Source organism: Ipomoea nil, unplaced genomic scaffold (assembly GCF_001879475.1).
Source record: "Ipomoea nil cultivar Tokyo-kokei standard unplaced genomic scaffold, Asagao_1.1 scaffold2942, whole genome shotgun sequence".
Taxonomy (NCBI): Eukaryota; Viridiplantae; Streptophyta; class Magnoliopsida; order Solanales; family Convolvulaceae; genus Ipomoea; species Ipomoea nil.
The window spans coordinates 547,354-560,550 of NW_017619370.1; positions in this window are offsets into that span (position 1 = coordinate 547,354).

Below are 13,197 nucleotides of genomic sequence, written 5' to 3' on the forward strand. Positions count from 1 at the left end.
GTCGTATTTCGGGCAGCGGGTAGGTGGCGGGTAGGGCACTGACTCTTTATCAAAATAAACGTCCCGGGATCCTTCGTGGAACCCGAAACCATGCTTCGACACTTTTAAACGCAATTGATGGCACCATGTAGATAATTAACGGATCAAAAGCGAGAATCATATAGCGCACATCCTATCATGATTTCTAAACATAATCAACACCCGAACATGCGAATTCCCACCCAAACACATCAAGAATATCACAATACGAATTTCACGATTCAACCTAGGGCTCTAATTATATTTAAATCATCAAGATCATAGTTCATCTTTTAACATCAAGAAACATCAAGATTTATCAAGAACATCACATAATCATCAAGAACCTCGTATCATCATCAAGATCATCAAGATCACACATAAAATCATCTCACCAATTATCAAAATCATATCATCAATATCATAAATGATTCATCAAGACACAAGCATAGAGAAGAAGCCAAAGAAGATAATTATAGCAAAGAAAATAGGTTTTGTTAAGACATGGGTTACCTCTTAGCCTTAATTAGAATCCTTGGCTATGAAGGGTCTTTCTCTAAGATCTTCTCTTCTTGATTTCTCCTATGGGAATTCTTCGGAATTCTTGTGTGGTGAAAGCTATTGTGGTGTGGGTTCTAGATGCCTCCTATGCCCCCTATTTATATTTACCTAAGAGTCCCAATTAGGGTCTAAATACTATGAGCTTTCTAATTCTATTCCTTATAGGACTAAGGAGTTGGTTTTAGGGATGAGGGTTCATGGATTATGGTGGACCCTTTCTTAGTTGATTAATGGGTTTTAATTCTCTTTTTAGGGTAAGTAATTAAATAATTAGTTAGGGTTAGGGATCGTAACACGGGGTGTTACACTCTCCCCCCCCCCCCCTTACAAGGGCTTCGTCCCCGAAGCCGGTGCGTGGATCCATTCTTTCACCCCTGAGACGTCACGTGCTTTGGCCCCCCTGGTTTAGGATATGTGGCCCCCACGTGTTGTTTGTTGTTGGGGTAGAGTAGAACTCGGTGTGGTGGTGCTTGGAAGGGTTTTGGGTCTACCTTGGTTCCCTGCTCCTGAGCTGGATGCCCCACGTGTGCCCAACATGGCCTCGATTGTTACCACCCTTTGATCTGATGCTTGTGTTGCGTGGATTAGGGATGAGAACCCTTCGCCCATGATTTCGTTTTGCCGGGTAAGTTGTGCGAGGATGCGCTCATTGATGGATTCCTCATTTCGGCTCCCTGGATTGCCCCTTTCTCGTGCGGGCGCAGGTGGGTTAGGTTTGCCACCCTCTTCTTGCTCCTCATTTTCTTCCGGTCCCCCACATTCTTGCATTGCCCGTCTTAGCTTTTTGTTGGAGATATCCAATTTATCAACCAATTCCCTTCGTTCCTCTTCGGGCTTAAGACAAACCTCCTCAAGGGTGATGTATTATCCCCCTCCGGTGTAGTAGATGTCATTGCGGCGGAGGTTCTGGGCATTGAAAACCATACCACTAATGGGTTTGATCTCCGTGTGGCTCAGGTCCACCCCCTTTTTCTCCATGATCCAACTTAGGATCATCCCATACGGTAGACTAAGCCGGTTGCTAGTCTTGCAAAACTCCATGTGTTTCAACATAAGGGCCGGTAGGTTGAACTTGATTTTGTGTTTTAGGAAGTAGGAAAAAGTACACTCCAGGCTCCCCACATCTTTGCTTTTGTTGTTTACGGGCAACAAGCTATCAGTTACAATCATGACTAGTATCTTATGTTCAGCAGTTAGCCACTTCCTGTTAGGCCGGGTGGCCGAGGTGAAGCCTTCTTCCTTTCCTAATAGGTACCCGAGGAAATCCATATACCCCGTGTCTTGGGTACCGATCCACCCCTTCCGGTCGTAGTCTGACACACCTGTGGTGGTCAGTCTCAAGAGTTTGGCCAAGCGGCCTTCAGAGAGTATGATCTCTTTGCCTCGGACCTTGGCGGTGATTTCCAACTTATCACCCCGTTTGACGGCTACCAAATGGTGATAGAATTCTTTCACCAATTCGGGGTATGTATCCCCTTTGATGGTGAGATACGTATCCAGGTGACCTTGAAACTTAAGCGTATCGACCAACTCCGGAGAGAATTGGTCGGGTTCAAGGGCTTTACCTCTGATTACCGTGTAATCGGCGTTGTTCCAAGCCGGGGTTCGGATGCCAACGGGCTTTTTCGGCATTGTGAGGTCTCCCTAGGTGATGGCGATTTTCCGGCGAGGTTCCGGTGGGTTTCCGGCGAGACTCCGGCGGCACGGGTTTCTCGGCGATAACGAGGGGCGGCGGTGTGGCTTTGGCTCTGGTGGTGGCTCGTCGAGGTAGCGGTGGTCCTGGGCGGAGCTTGGGGGCGGCAGTGGCGTGTGTTGGCAGTGGGCGGCGTCCGGGCGAGCGACGGGTGGTGGTGGCGTCGCGGGCTGCTTCCGGGGCGGCGACGGTGGCGTACGGTGGGGCGACGCTGGGGTGGCTGTCGGCGGCTCGCTTGGTGGCGGTGGCTTGGCGGGATGTCTGTGGTGGTGTTGGGTAGCGTCGGGTGTGTTGGTCGGCGGAGAGGTGAGAGGGAGAGAGAGAGAGAGTGTGTGTGTGTGTGGGGAAGGAAAAGAAGGGTTTTTGATTTGGGGATTTTGTGGGTTTTTGGGTTTTGTAGGGGTTTAAGAAGGGAATGCTCCCTTGAGGTTTCAAGAAGCACTCATAGCTTAGTGGTTAAGGCTTTGGTATTGTAAGTGAAAGATTTAAGGTTCTATTCCTATTAGTAGCATTAGTTTCTTTTGTTGTGTACCCCTTTTGTCTTTTTCCTTCTTTTGTCCCTTAGTGGTAAAAGTCTTGACCGATCTTCCTTGTTGGACTTTGGGTGTTTGACCTTGGGGACTCGTAGACCCGTCCTTTTCTTTATGCTAATATTATTTTGATTTCGCCTCTTTATTTATAATAATTCCAAAGTAGCTAAACTAAACAAGTAATTTTTACTACGAGGGTGATTACAGGGGGTCGGCTAGTTATCCTAAACAGAACTCGTCTCCTAAATCTTTGCCTGTTTGGTTTGCGGGGTCCTCGTCTTCTGGAGCCATGTTTCCTTCGTTGAGGTTGCCTTCGTTTTCGAATTCAGCTTGAGTGCGGCTCATGACGAACACCTTTCCGGGAGCACCGTAATTTCCTTAATTGTTTGTGCCCCCGTGTTGGCCCATGGTTGTGGGGTGCGATTTCTGGGGTTGAGTGCACTGGAAGGACTTGTGCCCTTCTCCCCTGCAGTTGAAGCATCTCTAGGGGTTGCCCCTGCAATCCTTGCCTCTATGGTCTTTGTTGCATTTTGGGCAAGGGAGGTTCTTTGTATTAGCTTCGTGGTTTCCTAGTGGTGGCTTTTGGCCAGCTGGGTTGCCTGGCCTTGCGTTAGTGTGGTTTCTTGCCCTCTTTATAGGTGGCGCCCCACCTCCCGTGTTCCTTTTACGGATCTGTTCCTGGACCCCACGTTGTAGTAGTTGGATTCGATAGAGATTGGCGGCACTGGAGTAAGCCTCGTTGAGGGTTCGGGGTCCGCTTATGACTAGTGCCTTTCGGGCTTCGAAGCTGAGGCCGGATGTAAATCTTTCTATCTTGGTTGCTTCTGTGGGGACTAGTTCTGGTGCGAAGTGCGCCAGCTCGAGGAATCGCTTATGGTATTCCATGACGGTAGTCATTCCTTGTTATAGATGGACGAACTCTTCGTGCATAGACACTCTTACGTGCGCTGGGTAGAATCGTTCTCGTAGTCGCATTTTTAGGTGTTCCCAGTGACCCATGGTTCCTTCCTGTAAGTGGGCCCCTCGTGGATCCACCAGAGGTCTGCCTCGTGTCCGAAGTAGAACGAGGCTATCCCTACACGACGTTCCTCTGGGCATTTTACCAATCCCAGAATCTTGTCGAAGGTCCGAATCCATTCTTCAAGGATTGCGGGATCCTCTTCTCCCGAAAAAGTAGGTGGTCGATGATTTGAAACTTGTCGGGCGGCTTCTGAGTTCGTGTTTGGTGGAGGCGGTGGGGGTCTGTTGTTGCGAAGAGCTACGTCGCTCAGTGTCTGGGCGACTTGTGTTAGTTGCTGTAAAGTTTGAGCCAGGGGATCGTGAGTGGTGGCTTCCGGAGTTCTTGATTGTCTTCTGCTTGGTGCCATGCTGCTGGTTTACTGGGCCAATGTTTATAGTAATGTTGAGTTAGAGTGTTGTACCCTTACCTTGATGCGATAAGCAAATGGGAGAGTTCTTTTAATTTAAACAAGGAGTAGAGTGAGGGAGTTTAGGTGATGATGGGTATACTGTAACACCCTGAAATTTTTAAACTTTTGAAGCTTATATAATAAAGGTAAGTTCTCATTGAATCCCAAAACATAATATAAAGAGTACGGGGTGCTATGCCACACCTGAGCTAGAGAACTCAGGTGCACAGGCTAACTAACTAATATCCTCAATAATGTAAATGCATAAGCGTGGCACGCAGGCCGAAAGGGAAACTATCTACTTCTACGCTCCAAGACTCTAGCGCGCTCCAGTGTCTACTCCTCTGTGCCTGAAAGCCAAATATATCTGTTCAGCGAGAGATGCTGGTAACCCACTCCAACTTGTTGAAATACAATACATATAGTCATATATATAGCTATAAGAAAAACCATTTCGAAGCATGAAGATATATCCTAAGAGACTCTAGCTTTTAAAACAGGGAATAGACTCGACAGATAGGGATAAGCACAGTCAACAGTCATATAATTCACAAACATAGGGAACAGACTCGACAGATAGAGATAAGCACAGCCAATAATCATAACCAAGCATATACGATTCACTGGCATGCATCCTATGGTCACACTTTCATAACATTCGTAATCATCAAACCATCCATATCTCATCACATAGCACACTTTGTTGGCGCCACAGGACCAATCGCATGCCCATACATGAGGGTCAGCGCATATAGCTCTGACACGGCCCTTTTGCAGCACCCTGCCCCGTATCGCAACACGAAGGGGTCGATCGCAACCGACCGATGAACCGCAGCTCATCATAATGTTTGATCGCAACCAAACAGTGGACCGCAGCCCAAGAGTAGTCATCTGACCGCAGCCAGGAATATGAACCGCAGCTTATGTAAAACGTTTGATCGCAACCAAACGGTGAACCGCAGCCCGAGAGTGTATATCTGACCGCAGCCAGCTTCTGAACTGCAGCTCAGGAATAACCAATTTGATCGCAACCAAATTGGGGTTTCATGCACACATAACACATAGCAAACACATGCAACCCACATTGACACATTGGGAAGTGGGGGAGAAATCGTATAACGAAACCTATGCGTGATCATTCACATACTAAGAATAATCCTAAGGGGTTCATACTTCTTACACCTAGGCCAACGGGATACCAAATCAACTAGCATGCAATATGTAAGACTTATTAAACCTACGAATGGTACCTGAACACCAAACTAGACATAGGCACGATACACGGAGTCCGTTGGGACACCACGGGGGTCGGGGGAACATCAAACGGGGAAGCCGGGATCCCGAGGTGGGGTAATTTCCAGCGGGTAGCCGGTGGGTGAGGGGTCACCTGCCGGCGACGTGATTCCGGGCAACGGGTGCCCGGTGGGCAGTCGCCTGCCCATTGCCGGCGATGTCCGAACTTGGCCGCTGGTAGGTGGCGGGTCCCCTACCCCCCACTGACTCTTTTTCACAAATAACGCCCCGGGAACCTTTATGGAACCCGAAACCATGCTTAGACACTTTCAAACGCAATTGACGACAACACGTAGACAATTAACGGATCAAATGCAAGAAACATACGACACATGTCCTATCATACTTCCTAAACACAATTGACACCCAAACATGCGAATTCCCACCCAATACATTAAGAATAACATCATACGAGTTCCATGCTACATCCTAGGGCTCTAATCACAATTAAATTATCAAGAACGTAACCCATCTTTTAATATCAAGAAACAATACAATTTATCAAGAATATCACATAATCATCAAGAAACTCTTATCATCATCAAGATTATCAAGATAAAATCATATCACCAATTATCAAGATCTCGTCATCAATATCATAACAATTCATCAAGACACAAGAATATAGGAGGATGCCTAAGAGGGAGATCATAGCTAGAAAAATAGGTTTTGTTGAGACATGGGTTGCCTCTTAGCCTTAATTAATTTCCTTGGCTATGAAGGATCTTTCTTTAAGTCTTTCTTCTTTCTTGATTTCTCCTAGGGGAATTCTTGGAGCTCCTTGTGTGGTGAGAGATTATTGTGGTGAGGGTTCTAGGTGCCTCCTATGTTCCCCTATTTATATATTTAATAGTCCTAATTAGGGCCCAAATACTATAGGCTTGCTAACTCTATTCCTTTTAGGACTAGGGGTTGGGTTTAGAGATGAGGGCCCACGGACTATGGTGGGCTTTTTCCTAACTAATTGTTGTAATTTAATTCTTTCTTTGAATAAATGGTTAAATGATTAATTGGTTTTAGGGGTCGTAACACGGGGTGTTACAATCTCCCTCCCTTAACGGGAAGCTTCGTCCTCGAAGCTTGGTCCTTGCCGAGTAAATTCCTCTTGGTTACCTGGCGTGAAGAGTTCGAGGTAGCGTTCCCTCATCGCGTCCTTGAGTTCCCATGTTGCTTCCTCGGTCCCATGATTGGTCCGGAGGACTTTTACCATTTCTATTGCTCGACGACAGGTGGTTCTTGTCTTGGTGTCCAGGATTCTTACGGGTTTTTCTTTGTATGCTAGTGACTCGTCGAGGTCCACGACCTCGGGTTGTAGCACGTGGCTTGGGTCGTGCATGTATTTCTTTAGCTGAGATATGTGGAATACGTTGTGTACCCGTTCTAGTTCGATGGGTAGAGCGAGGCGGTATGCTAGGTTCCCGACTCTTTCTACGATTTCATAGGGGCCGATAAATCGAGAGCTGAGCTTTCCCTTTCTTCCGGATCTCATTACCCCTCGTTTGGGTGAGATTCTCAACCAGACCTTGTCCCCGGGGTTGAATTCGGCTTGTTTTCTCTTTAGGTCGGCGTAGGATTTCTGGCGGTCCTGGGCAGCCTTCATTCTTTCTTGGATGTGTTTGACTTTGGTTATGGTGTCTTGTAGGTATTGGGGCCCTAGTATTACCGGGTCGACCATGTCTTCCCAACATAAGGGGGTTCTACACTTTTATCCGTATAGAGCTTCGTAGGGTGCCATACGAATGCTTGTGTGGTAGCTGTTGTTGTACGAGAATTCAATGAGGTCTAGATGTTCTTCCCATGTCCCTTGAAAGTCTAACACGCAGGCTCTTAGCATGTCTTCGAGAGTCTGAATGGTTCTTTCGGTTTGGCCGTCAGTGGTGGGGTGGAATGCAGTGCTTAGTTTTAGTTGTGTCCCCAAGGCTGATTGCAGCGATTTCCAAAACTGTGAGAGGAACCTGGAGTCTCTATCGGACACAATGTTTCGGGGAATTCCGTGGTATTTCACCACCCGGTTCAGGTAGGCTTGGGCCAGTTGTGTCATTGTCCATGTTTCCTTCATGGCAATGAATCGTGCCGTTTTGGTCAGCCGGTCTACTATGACCCAAATCTTATCCTTGCCGGTTTTTGTTAGAGGTAACCCCCCGACGAAGTCCATGGATATGGAATCCCACTTTCCTTGTGGTATCTCAAGGGGTTGTACGAGCCCCTTGGGCTTGCATCGTTCGGCCTTCACCCTCTGGCAGTTCAGGCATTTGGCCACGAAATCCGCAATTTCCTTTTTCATGTTGGGCCACCAAAACGACTTTTTCACATCTTGGTATAGTTTGTCACCCCTTGGGTGTACTGAGTATGGGGAGTTGTGTCCCTCTTCCAAGATTTGTTGTTTTAGGTGGGGATGTGTTGTGGGCACGCACCACCTACCTTGGTAGCGGAGACTGCCATCTTCGTGTATTTTGAAGGGCCCTTCCTTTCCCTGGGTTAGGTCGAGACGAATTTTATCTAGTTCCGGATCCTGCTGTTGTCCCGTTTTGATTTCTTCGAAGAGTGTGGGTATGATTTGGGTGTTGAATAGGTGGATCTCGGGGTGGGTTTGATTTTGCTCTATTATTTCCACGTTTAGCTTCTGGAAGTCTCTGTACAGCTGGTCTGGTAGGACCCAGGTGGCGTTGAGGGAGTGGTTAGTCTTCCTGCTTAGGGCGTCTGCCGCGATGTTAGCTTTTCCCTCGTGGTACTGAATGTCTAGGTCGTAGTCTTTTATGAGCTCTAGCCACCTTCGTTGCCTCATGTTTAGGTCTTTTTGGGTGAAGATGTATTTTAGGCTTTTATGGTCTGTGTAAATCTTGCATTGTACTCCGTATAGATAATGCCTCCAAATTTTCAGTGCGAATACGATAGCGGCTAGCTCGAGGTCGTGGGTGGGGTAATTTTCTTCGTGGGTTTTGAGTTGCCTAGATGCGTACGCTATCACCTTGCCTTTTTGCATTAGTACGCACCCCAACCCCTTTTTGGACGCGTCACTGAAGACCTTGAACCCTTCCACCCCGGAGGGGATGGCTAGTACGGGTGCCGTGGTTAGCTTATCCTTCAATTCCTGAAAGGCTGTGGCGCAGTTGTCGTCCCATCGGAAGGGGGTCTCCTTTTTCATGGGTCTGATGAGAGGTTGAGCTATCTTGGTGAAGTCGGGTACAAACCTCCTGTAGTAGCCAGCCAAGCCCAGGAAGCTTCGAACCTCTGAAAGTGAACTCGGTGTGGTCCATTCTTTAACGGCATGGACTTTGGCGGGGTCCACCTTAATTCCTTCTTTGGTTATTACGTGGCCCAGGAAGGCTACACTGTCTTTCCAGAATTCGCATTTGGAGAGCTTGGCGTATAGCTGGTGTTCTCTTAGAGTTTGTAAGGTTATGCGGAGGTGCCTTTCATGTTCTTCCTTGTTTCGGGAGTAGACTAGGATGTCGTCAATGAATACAATGACGAAGTCATCCAGGTGGGGTCGGAATACTCGGTTCATGAGGTCCATGAATATGGAGGGTGCGTTGGTGAGTCCGAAGGGCATTACGGTAAATTCGTAGTGGCCGTAACGTGTTTGGAAGGCCGTTTTCTGATGTCCGGTTTGGCCACTTGTATTTGGTGATATCCGGATCTTAGGTCAATTTTCGAGAACAGCCCTGCCCCCTTAAGTTGATCGAACAAGTCATCGATCCGGGGAAGGGGGTACCTATTCTTTATTGTGACTTGATTAAGTTCCCTGTAGTCGATGCACAGGCGCATGCTCCCATCTTTCTTTTTAACGAATAGTACTGGTGTTCCCCATGGGGAGGTGCTGGGGCGGATGTAACCTTTATCTAGTAGTTCCTGAAGTTGCGTTTTCAGTTCCTTCATTTCTTTTGGTGCTAGCCTGTATGGTGGTTTAGAGATCGGGGCGGCGCCAGGTACGAGGTCTATTGTGAACTCGACTTCCCTGGCCGGGGGTGCCCCGGGAATCTCGTCTGGGAAGACGTCGGTGAATTCGTTTACTACTGGAATGGTTTGTGGTTCGGGTGCCTTGGTGTTGAGGTCCTCGACCGAGCATAGGAAGGCCTCGCTTCCTTGGTTTAGGTATTTCTTTATTTTCACCATGTTTACAAGTTTGATCTCTGGACCCTGGTGGGTTCCATGGTATGACACCCTTTTACCGTTTGGTCCCCGTAGGACCACTTTTTGTTCTCCGCATAGGATTTGTGCTTGGAATTTCCCTAGCCAGTCCATGCCCAAGATCACGTGCACCCCATTCAGTCTGAATTGTATTAAGTTGCTGGGAAATTCCACTCCTTGGATGGTGATCATTATGTTCTCGTACATGCGGTTGCATTTTATGATTTCGCCAGAGGCCACTTTGACCTGGAGTCGGACTTTGGTGCTAGTGTTAAGGGCAAGTTGAGTGGCGAATTCGGTTGCTATAAATGAGTTGGTAGCCCCCGAATCAAATAGTATAGTGGCGGGGGTGGCGTGTACTAGGAAGGTTCCGAATACTATGTTGCTATCTCCGATCCTGGCCTTGCTTAGGGTAAGGATTCTTCCTTGAATGATTGGCGTTGCGACCTTGTGGGGTGAGACGGTCCTGGGGTTTTTAGGCCCTTAGGTGGGAATTGTGTGACTCCCCTTAGGTTTCCTTTTGTATCCCAGGTGTGTCTCACGGGGTTGGTTTGATACTTGTTGTAGTTGGAATGCCTTGGCATAGGCTTCCCTGAGGGTTCTCGATTCCTGTGTGGCTAGGGCCTTCTGGTGTTCGGGATCAAGGCCTGATATGAACTTCTTGACCTTGCTCATCTCGGTGGGCACCAGCTCGGGGGTGAGGCGACCCAATCTGCGGAATTGCTGGTAGTATTCCGTGATCGGGGCCGCCCCTTGTTTTAGGTGGAGGAACCCTTCGTATATGGTGACTTTTAGATGGTTGGGGTAGAATTGTTCTCGTAGTCGTGTTTTTAGGGTCTCCCAGTTGAATTCGGGGCTTTGTTCATATGCGGGTCTTTCGTGAGCCCACCAGGTGTCGGCCTCGTGTCTGAAGTAGAAGGAGGCTATTCTTACTTGGTGGTTTTCCGGGCATCTGGTTGCCCTGAATATCTTGTCAAAAGTCCCAATCCATTCCTCGAGGGTCGTGGGGTCTTCGTTCCCCGAGAAGATGGGTGGTTGGTGTGCTGAGACTTGGTGGTGGATTTCCAAGTTCTCGTTTATTGGTGATGGCTGGGGAACGGAAGTGCTCAGTGCCTGGGCAATTTGGGCCAGGCGTTGCAGATTCTGAGTCAAGAATTCCTGGGTGGGGAGTTTCGGTGTTCCTACCTGTTTCCTTTTTGGCGTCATCCTGGTGTTCATGGGTTGATGTTATTTTGCATTCTTACCTTGATGCGATAAGTGGAGGGGGAGTTTTCTTTAAATAAGTGAGGGAGGATTATGTGTAGGTTTCACAGTCTCACCGCGCGTCCTAAGGTTCCTGAGTCCTATGTTCCAAAATACTTAGAGTTCAAGCCTATTGTCTTAAAGTCTAGTCTTAAGAGTCTTATCCTAGGGTCAAACTTAGGCTCTGATACCAACTGTAACACCCCGAAAATTTTAAACTTTTGAAGCTTATATAATAAAGGTAAGTTCTCATTGAATCCCAAAACATAATATAAAGAGTACGGGGTGCTATGCCACACCTGAGCTAGAGAACTCAGGTATACAGGCTAACTAACTAATATCCTCAATAATGTAAATGCATAAGCGTGGCACGCAGGCTGAAAGGGAAACTATCTACTTCTACGCTCCAAGACTCTAGCGCGCTCCAGTGTCTACTCCTCTGTGCCTGAAAGCCAAATATATCTGTTCAGCGAGAGATGCTGGTAACCCACTCCAACGTGTTGAAATACAATACATATAGGCATATATATAGCTATAAGAAAAACCATTTCGAAGCATGAAGATATATCCTAAGAGACTCTAGCTTTTAAAACAGGGAATAGACTCGACAGATAGGGATAAGCACAGTCAACAGTCATATAATTCACAAACATAGGGAATAGACTCGACAGATAGAGATAAGCACAGCCAATAATCATAACCAAGCATATACGGTTCACTAGCATGCATCCTATGGTCACACTTTCATAACATTTGTAATCATCAAACCATCCATATCTCATCACATAGCACACTTTGTTGGCGCCACAGGACCAATCGCATGCCCATACATGAGGGTCAGGCATATAGCTCTGACACGGCCCCGCAGCACCCTGCCCCGTATCGCAACACGGAGGGGTCGATCGCAACCGACCGATGAACCGCAGCTCATCATAATGTTTGATCGCAACCAAACAGTGGACCGTAGCCCAAGAGTAGTCATCTGACCGCAGCTCATGTAAAACGTTTGATCGCAACCAAATGGTGGACCGCAGCCCGAGAGTGTAAATCTGACCGCAGCCAGCTTCTGAAGCGCAGCTCAGGAATAACCAATTTGATCGCAACCAAATTGGGGTTTCATGCACACATAACACATAGCAAACACATGCAACCCACAATGACACATTGGGAAGGGGGGAGAAATCGTATAACGAAACCTATGCGTGATCATTCACATACTAAGAATAATCCTAAGGGGTTCATACTTCTTACACCTAGGCCAACGGGATACCAAATCAACTAGCATGCAATATGTAAGACTTATTAAACCTACGAATGGTACCCGAACACCAAACTAGACATAGGCACGATACACGGAGTCCGTTGGGACACCACGGGGGTCGGGGGAACATCAAGCGGGGAAGCCGGGATCCCGAGGTGGGGTAATTTCCAGCGAGTAGCCGGTGGGTGAGGGGTCACCCGCCGGCTGCCCGCTGCCGGCGATGTCCGAACTTGGCCGCGGGTAGGTGGCGGGTCCCCTACCGCCACCTACCCCCACTGACTCTTTTTCACAAATAACGCCCCGGGAACCTTTGTGGAACCCGAAACCATGCTTAGACACTTTCAAACGCAATTGACGACAACACGTAGACAATTAACGGATCAAAAGCAAGAAACATACGGCACATGTCCTATCATGCTTCCTAAACACAATTGACACCCAAACATGCGAATTCCCACCCAATACATTAAGAATAACATCATACGAGTTCCATGCTACATCCTAGGGCTATAATCATAATTAAATTATCAAGAACGTAACCCATCTTTTAATATCAAGAAACAATACAATTTATCAAGAATATCACATAATCATCAAGAAACTCTTATCATCATCAAGATAATCAAGATAAAATCATATCACCAATTATCAAGATCTCGTCATCAATATCATAACAATTCATCAAGACACAAGAATATAGGAGGATGCCTAAGAGGGAGATCATAGCTAGAAAAATAGGTTTTGTTGAGACATGGGTTGCCTCTTAGCCTTAATTAATTTCCTTGGCTATGAAGGATCTTTCTTTAAGTCTTTCTTCTTTCTTGATTTCTCCTAGGGGAATTCTTGGAGCTCCTTGTGTGGTGAGAGATTATTGTGGTGAGGGTTCTAGGTGCCTCCTATGTTCCCCTATTTATATATTTAATAGTCCTAATTAGGGCCCAAATACTATAAGCTTGCTAACTCTATTCCTTTTAGGACTAGGGGTTGGGTTTAGAGATGAGGGCCCACGGACTATGGTGGGCTTTTTCCTAATTAATTGTTGTAATTTAATTATTTCTT